Source organism: Juglans regia, chromosome 7, assembly GCF_001411555.2.
Source record: "Juglans regia cultivar Chandler chromosome 7, Walnut 2.0, whole genome shotgun sequence".
NCBI lineage: Eukaryota > Viridiplantae > Streptophyta > Magnoliopsida > Fagales > Juglandaceae > Juglans > Juglans regia.
This window is the reverse complement of record NC_049907.1, coordinates 26,518,969-26,528,190: the sequence shown is the minus strand read 5'-3', so window position 1 is coordinate 26,528,190 and position 9,222 is coordinate 26,518,969.

The following is a 9,222-nucleotide window of genomic DNA, read 5'->3' as shown; positions in this document are numbered from 1 at the left end:
CATGGTATCAGAGAAACAACAATTTTTTTTTTCGATCCTTCTCATGGCCTCCCCAGAAAACTCCAACGTTTCACATTCCTCCCTCCCACCAATCCCTAACTTCTCCATTGTTACATCCTCAACTCGTTTTGTCACCATCAAACTCATGCTTGATAACTATCTTTTATGGAAGGCTCAGGTCGTTCCATTTCTGAGAGAGCATCAACTGTTTGGCTATGTTGATGGCTCTCTTCCTCCTTCACCACCCACAATCAATGGTAGTCCAAATCCCGCCCACTCGAAATGGCTCTTATAGGACCAACTTATCATTTCTACCCTTAATGCTTCCTTGTCTGACTCTATACTTGCTCAGGTTCTCTCATGTACAACCTCACATGAGGTTTGGTCCACTTTGCAGAGTTTATTTGTTGCTTAGTCGTCTGCCCATATCATGCAGACACAATACCAACTAGCTACGCTTAAGAAAGGATCCTCCACTATTTCTGAATACTTCAACAAAGCTACATCGCTAGCAGCAACCCTTGGTGTTGCTGGTCATCCCCTTTCTTCATCTGAGTTTATCATTTACTTGTTAGCTGGCCTCGAATCAAATTACAAGTCCCTTGTGACATCCCTCACCACTTAGCCTGACTCACTTTTAACTCCCCAAGTTTATAGTTACTTGTTAAACCATGAGTCCAAAATTGTTCTTTAGACTAATAATCTTCTTTCAGGTACTCCAATGGCAACTCATGCGACCTCAACTCATCCTAGCCAAACAAACTCTCAATTAGGTTGAGGCAGAGGAATTTTCCCTCGAGGTCGTCGCGAACTTGGTGGTCACAGAGGAAGATCTACTCCCTTTTTCAATAGACCAGGTAACTGTTCCTTATGCCAAGTCTGTCACAAGCTAGGCCACACAGCTCTGGCTTGTTACCACCGATTTAACCAGGCCTATCAAGCCCCACCACCCTCATCCTTCATAGCTCATTATACGGCTTTGCCAAACACCACACCTCCATCCAACATTTGGTTTCCCGATACAGCTGCAACTAACCATTTTCCCTCAGAATTCTCTAACCTGAACTTTCATGCTATGTCTTATCAAGGCTCCGATCAAGTTAGCTTTGGTGATGATTTGACACTTCCCATCCAAAACAATGGCACTGCTTACCTCCATTCTAACTCTGGAAAATTCCTTCTCTCTCAATTACTTCATGTCCCTTTAATTACTAGAAATCTTCTTTCGGTTCTTCAATTTTGTTTAGATAATTCAGTATTTTTTGAGTTTCATTCTAATTATTTTTTTTTTTAAGGATTTGCACACCTGGACAACTCTTCTTCGGGGCCACGTTAGGAATGGCCTCTATGAACTACCAACTGATGTCTCGACCACCATCTCTTCGCATGAATCCGTTGCCTCACCTCAAGATTTCTTTGGTACACGGACCTCCACCTCAACATGGCATGCAAGACTTGGTCATCCGTCACCCCAAACCACCTCTTTTACTATAAATAAATTTGAGCTTCCTAACACTTCTCATACAAATATGTCTCCATGTCTTACTTGTCCACAAGCTAAAGCACATGTTCTCCCTCATCTCCCTTCCCCCTCTATGTCTAACAAGCCCTTTGCATTACTTTTTCTTGATGTTTAGGGACCGGCTCCTATGCTGTCCTCCAATGGATGTAGGTTTTATCTTTCAATCATTGATGACTTTTCTAAATACATATGGCTTTTTCCTCTTCAATCTAAATCCAATGTCTCAACCATAATGTTAGCCTTTTTACAATACGTTAACAATTTCTTTTCATCAAAATTTCTCTCGATACAATCAGATTGGCGAGGGAAATTTCGACCCCTACACAAAATTTTTCAATCCCTTGGAATTAATCATTGCATTACCTGTCCATACTCTCACCCCCTAAATGGTATAGTTGAAAGATGACACAGACATATTGTAAAAACTAGCCTATCCCTTTTAGCCCATGCTTCGGTCCCTCACAAATATTGGGCCGAAGCCTTTCAAATGGCGGCCTTTTTAATTAACTGAATGCTCACTCCAATTTTAGAACATAATTCTCCCTTTCAAACTCTTTTTTGTGTCTCTCCCGATTATAATTTTTTAAGGATTTTTGGGTATTTGTGTTGGCCCAACTTGAGACCGTTCAATCGTCACAAGTTGGATTTTCAATTCAAATCATGTGTGTTCATGGGCTATAGTCCAGATCCCAAAGGCTATCATTGCCTTCATATTCCCACGGGTTGAATTTATACCTCTAGAGATGTCCAATTCCATGAAGCCTATTTCCCTTTTTATGTGTCCAATCCATCCCAGTTCGAGTCCTCTTTGCCTACTGCCTTGCCTTTTTCGTCTATATCCAGCCCATATCACTCACTGATCCAGCCTTAACAAACTTATACTCCCTCTTTCTACCTAGTCCATCACAAACCCAGCCCAACTCACTACAGCCCACAGCTTCTCCTCAAACTCATACAAACCTTCCTCTACTTCCTTGCATAATCCAACCCATTCAGGCCTAGTCCAATCCTCCCAACCCAGTCCAACACCGAGTCACATACCCAGCTCCTCATCTTTTCCTTCGATCCCTAGGGTTTCCCAACCCTTTCGACCTCTGTCGCACCCTTCTCATCCCACTGTACCATCTTCACCTCTGCCACTCTCCTTCCACCCCATGGTCACCCGGTCTAAGAATCATGTTCACCAAACACTTCTTCAAACCGATGGCATGGTCTCATGGCCCACACTTAAGCCTTCCCTTCACCTTTCGGTCTCCATTTTTCCCTCCATAGCTGAAAAGCCCACATCATTCACAGAGGCCTCTAAATACTCAGAATGGCGCATGGCCATGGCTGCTGAGTTTTAAGCGTTACTCGACAATCAAACCTGGGATCTAGTCCTACCCTCTAGCTCAATGTCCTCGGTTCTAAGTGGGTGCTCAAGACTAAACGCCATGCTAATGGAACCCTTGAGCGCCGCAAGGCATGCCTTGTAGCCAAAGGATTACATTAGCAAGCTGGTTTAGACTTCACCGAAACATATAGTACAGTTGTTAAACCTGTCACGATTCGTTTGCTCATTTCTTTTGCGATTTCATCTCACTGGTTGTTGCATTAGTTGGACGTCCAAAACACGTTCCTACATGGTGACATAGAGGAAGTTGTGTTCATGCAACAACCCCCTGGGTTTCACCATGTCTGTAAGTTACGTAAATCTTTGTATCGTCTTAAACAAGCCCCTAAGGCTTGGTTTCCTAAGTTGAGTAATCGTTTTCTAGCTCTAACCCTAGCTTTGTTTATGATTTTCTAGCTGCCTTGCATGTTTCTTTTCCAATTAAGGACTTAGGTCCCCTTCATTATTTTCTAGGGATAGAAATTACACGCACCCCAAACTCTCTGTTTATGTCCCAGTCAAAATACATTTTTGATTTGCTTAAACGGACAAATATGCATAATTCTAAACCTGTGTCCACACCCATATCAAACTCGGTCAAATTAACTGCTATTGATGGGTCTTCCTTTGAAGACCCCCAACTTTACCACAGTATTGTTGGGAGTCTTCAATATCTGACATTCACACATCCAAACATCCCATTCGCAATTAACAAAGTGTGTCAGTATACGTATTATCCTAGAATTTCACACTAGCAAGCTGTCAAATGCATTCTTAGATATTTGCGTCTCATAAAAAATTTTGATCATAAATTTTATGCTTCTTCTTCTTTTTCTCTGTCTGCCTATTCCAATGCTGACTGAGCTGGTTGCATTGATGACCATAAATCCTCTGGTGGCTTCTGTGTGTATTTTGGTCCTCATATAATCTCCTGGGGTTCTAAGAAACAACCCTCCATTGCCCGATCCTCCACTGAAGCCAAATACAAGGTTGTTGCAAATACCACTTGTGAACTTATTTGGTTGCAATCTCTACTTAGTGAGCTCGGTATTTTTCTCACTCATCCACCCACTCTTTGGTGTGATAATCTTGATGCTACATATCTTTCTCTTTATCATGTCTTACATTCTCGCACTAAGCATGTTGAACTTTACTACCATTTTGTATGAGATCATGTGGCTGCCAAAGCACTTAAGGTTTCCTTTGTCTCTAGCAAAGATCAAATTGCTGACATTTTTACTAAGCCACTCTCTAACGCACGCTTTAACTTTCTGCGATCAAGTCTTGGTGCCCCTTGGATCGAAGGGGGCTATTGAGGCACTCGGTACAAAAGAAGAAGAAGCCTTGCATACCGAGAATCTTCCTGTTGCACCACGACTAACAGACTCTGCCATCAACAAATAAAGGTCTTGACATCTGGCACTCTCTAGAATATTCTAGCATAACAACCTAGTTGATGTGTAACCACATGAGTGGTAAATGTTTTGAAATTCCTCTGCTGAGAATGTGGGGAATGAATCAATGAAAACAATCACAAAGAATATGCTTTCTGCTACACATTCTGTCAAACACCCTGTGTGCATGTCTTTCTATCATCTTTTCCATTTGTCTAAGCATGGTATCAGAGAAACAATTGGACTAACGTCAATTTTCTTTTTCGATCCTTCTCATGGCCTCCCCAGAAAACTCCAACGTTTCACATTCCTCCCTCCCACCCATCCCTAACTCCTCCATTGTTAATTCCTCAACTCGTTTTGTCACCATCAAGCTCACGATTGATAACTATCTTTTATGGAAAGCTCCGGTCGTTCCATTTTTTAGAAGGCGATAAGTGTGATCTTGATGTGATTTTATTACTTTTTTAGTTATGAAAAGTGTCAATTTTCGTTCAATTTTATTTATTTTAGTTTATATTTTCTTTATTTTCTTAAACTTGAAGGAATAAGAAGATTTTAGTACAAAATGTGAGCATTTTGGTACAAAAAAAAAGATCCAGACCAAAGAAAGGGGATGAGATCTAAAAAGAGTCAAGGAGATTTGGGCGAGAAGCCTTGTCCCGTAGGCAAAAAAGTGATCTTTCTCGCCCAAAGGCGAGAAGACTTACCTCTCAGTAGGCGAGGAGACCCAATGGCGATCATAATAGGTGAGAAGACTTGGCGACCAGTCTAGCCAATGAAAAACCAACATCGTGGGTGACAACCAGCAAATGCGAGCAGCTTTACCGCTCAATAGGTTGGTAAGAGGAGTCTTCCATCTCACTTAAGAACCTTACATCTTGGTGATTAGGCGAGGAGACCAATTATATTCAACGCACACGGCATCTACCAGGTGGGACCCTTCTGACTTTTGCAATCAATCTATTGGCAACCAAATCCTCCTGAACTCCGAAATTCAGGCCGCATATCACTAAATCTTCCATTTTAGATAATTTCAATATTCTTGGGATAATTTGCTTTTATGTTAACATCTATGTTTAGAAACTATTTTCCAGATTTTTAGACCAGATTATAGCTGAATTTATTTTCTTTCCGGATTTGAGTCTTAACATCTATTTAATCTAATCTTGTGGGATGAATAAAGGGTCTTGGTTCTTAATCTTAGTTTTAGTTTTGAGTTTAAGAGAATCTGAGTGTAGGTTTTGATGGTTCAAAGTTTATTATTTGAGTTTCTTTCAAGGAGGCAGATATGGGAGAGCAGAGGCGAGAGCCACATGTTTCATCAACTGACTCCAACGAAGAACACCAGTTTTCTTCTTTTTCTTTTTAATTTCATTATGAACTAATTTTATTTTCTAGAGTTCTGATGTAGCCTAACATTGAACACACAGTTTATATTCCAAGTTATTTTATTTTCAATATTTCTATGATTGAGTGTTTATTCATTGTTATTAATGCTTACAATTTTCTAGCTAACTATTATTCAATCTTTTGGATTGCAATGAGACCGAGAAGTGATTTGTGATTAAAGCTCTGGGATTAAATATCATTAGTTGGGCGAAAACATAGATGCTTTACCACAACTAGTGTGATTGTCAAGAAAAATCTAAAGAACTTATTGAGTCTCTAATTAGTTAAATTCACTTAGAAATATAGAGTTATTAGTTGGAGATATTTTTGGTATTATTCGAGAGAAAATATTGAATAGTTAAGGGCTTTTTATTATCAACTTGGGATAATTGGGATTTTATAACAATTAACAAGGAAGAATAAATTATGTGAGATTTGCTAGGTGAAGTCAAATGCTCTAGATCTATTTTTATTATTTTTAAAATCTTAATTTTAATATCCTTTTCTTCATTTTAATTTAGATAAACCATTCTTCAATTTTGATTTTTCAAATCATAATTAATTTAATCAATTTCAATACTCAATAGCATAATTATTTCTTATGGATTCGATACCCGTTTTCTTTAAAACACTTTACTACTTGTTACGATTATGTGCACTTGCAGAAATATTTTTATGCAAACAGGAATCAACTATTTGGCTATGTTGATGGGTCTCTTCCTCCTCCACCACCCACAATTGATGGTAGTCCAAATCCCGCCCACTCAAAATGGCTCTTACAGGACCAACTTATCATTTCTACCCTTAATGCTTCCCTGTCCGACTCTGTACTTGCTCAGGTTCTCTCCTGTACAACCTCACACAAGGTTTGGTCCACTTTGTAGAGTTTATTTGCTGCTTAGTCATCTACCCATATCATGCAGACACAATACCAACTAGCTACGTTTAAGAAAGGATCCTCCACCATTTCTGAATACTTCAACAAAGCTACATGGTTGGCAGCGTCAACTGCAACTCTCTAGGCCGGCGGCACGGCGTAAGGAGGAGTCATAGTCGACATCGTCTCGTTAGATACCCTTGGGGGTCTAGTTAGTCAAACCACCAGGATGGCCGACCCCCCATGAGGAATGGGACCATTATCCGAGTCAGTAGAAGTGGCAGAAATACTACAGGGTCTCTTCCCCTTTCGCTCAACCAGTGGGCTCGGAGAACGACTGGGAACAGGAGGAGAAATCAGATTCATGGGAATCCCCGCATCAGTGCGCCAATTGGCAGGGGGAACCAAATACCGACGAAGACTACCCTTTGACAACAAAGCCTCCGAACAAACATCACTTGGATGCGCCGTCACACAAGCCCAAACGACCCCCAGTCTCACTTTCTCATTGGAATTCGGTTTAGGGTGGCTGATCAAGGTGTCATCTACAGTGCCATATTTGGCACGAACATAAAACAAATGCTTAACGGTCTACCCAGCTGGATACTCCCACCCCTCACCAGACAAGAAGAAAAACTTGCGGGGGTATCCCTTCACCACCTTATGCCTCTCATGTCTCCTCTATCCAAGCCCATTCCTGAATAGGCTGGAAACTGTAGATATGTTGGCCCTTTCATACTAGACTATGAGTAATGAAGAACTCGCGGGCCATGAGATTGGGAAAATCTGACCCGGCCTCCTCAAAAGCACGGCGCTAGATAATACAACACGAGACCAAAATCTTCCATGCAAGAGGAGGGAGTTGAGCGGGCGCCAGCAAAAAGAAGCTCAACACTTCGTGCACCAGTCGACAAAATGGCAACCTCAGGCCACAGGAGAACATGCCAGGATACACCGCAACTTTGCTTTTGTAGCCTTCCTCATCCACCGCTCCGCCAGTTGGGGAAGGCACTACGAGCTCCACCTTCAAGGGGATCTTGTAGGTCACTTTCAACTCCTCCAATTCGTCGAAAGTAACAGCCGACGGCCATGAAAATCCCACAAAGTCATCTGAAAGGGAATCACCACGAATGACAGTTGCTTAAACAGCACCAGAGGGCACCGCCCGATCTCTAGAACACGAAGATTTCTCTGGGCCATGATGACCAGGAAAGGTTGAAGAGAAACTTCAAAAGGAAAGTAAGAAAAGGAAATCTCAGCATGACAAGACAAAAGTGTAATAAATACGATCATCCTCCCGAGGCATCATAATTCCACGTATCTTACACGTGTCCCACTCAAGTACCAGGATCCCTCGATTAATGCAACTACTGAAAAGCATATATGCTGGCACGACGCACGAATTAATGGCTATGAAACATGGAGCCATGATGCTAAAATCGAAGGAGCGTCATTCGATGCGAAAGCCTAACTGACATTGTGCTGCCACATAGGCGAAATACAAGCAGTCACTTAGCGTGCGGCCAGGCTGGGAACTTGACAGGGCATGAGAACAAAAGAAATAAAAAGAATTCCTCCCGGGTTTGTCTGGGAAGAATTGTCGAGGTAATTGTAGGGGTTTTTTCCCCATAAGAAATGCCCATCGGGCCTCGGCTCAGAAATCTGACTCAAATGGATTCCCTATCCAAGCAAAGAACAGAATGTCAACCAGGGAGGGGTGTTGTAAAGTCGACAAGACAGATCGACCTGACACACTACAGCCACCTTAGGGAACAGTATATGCATAGAACGCACAAAAAACATAGAGGACTCTTGATTCATCGACATCAGGTCATCTACGGCTCATATAAATCGGATCAAGGGTCAAGGAACCACACCGCATTAATGATGCTGCTGATTAAGTCACACGCCACATTTATGAAACCGACGCAAAGCCACGCCGCATTAAAGAAAGTCTGACAGCATACACAAAAAGAGAAGCATGGACTTTATGGGAAAAAGACTATATGCACCCTTCCCAAAAAGGGAATAAATAGCAAGCTCCAGGTACCAAAAAAGTCTCTCTGATCCCTGGACTCTCTTACTTATTTGCTACTCTCCAAGAATATTTACTAACGTTGGTATCAAAGGTTACCCGGCCCCAAGACCGTCCTCTCAAAGTTATAGTCTTTCCTACTTTGTGCAGGACCCATTTTTAAAGACCTGAGTTATCGAAGTTTGGCGTAAAGGTGTGCGAAACACGATGTTAACACATATCAATTAACCTGTCAATCTTAGCTGGATATATCATTCCTAAGAGAATTAATATATATATATATATATATATATATATATATATATGGAGAGGGCATCCTGACCAGTTAGTCCCTAAGGTGGACCTAGGCCCTTGTGACCAAAGCTTGTATCATTATCGAGAGGCCCAGTCCAGTACCAAGGGAACCCAGCCCATGGCCAATATCGAGTGGATAACTATCTCGTCAGTAGCAAAAGATAAAAGAGGTTATCATTCAAATTTGCTAAAAGATAAATCATCATCTCTAAATTTGAATTCAAATAAAGGATAATCATTATCCAATAAGAGAACAAAAATAACTCACGAAGCTCTATATAAGGGAAAAACCCAGGTAAGTAAAGGGATCGAATTATTATTATTATTATTATCATC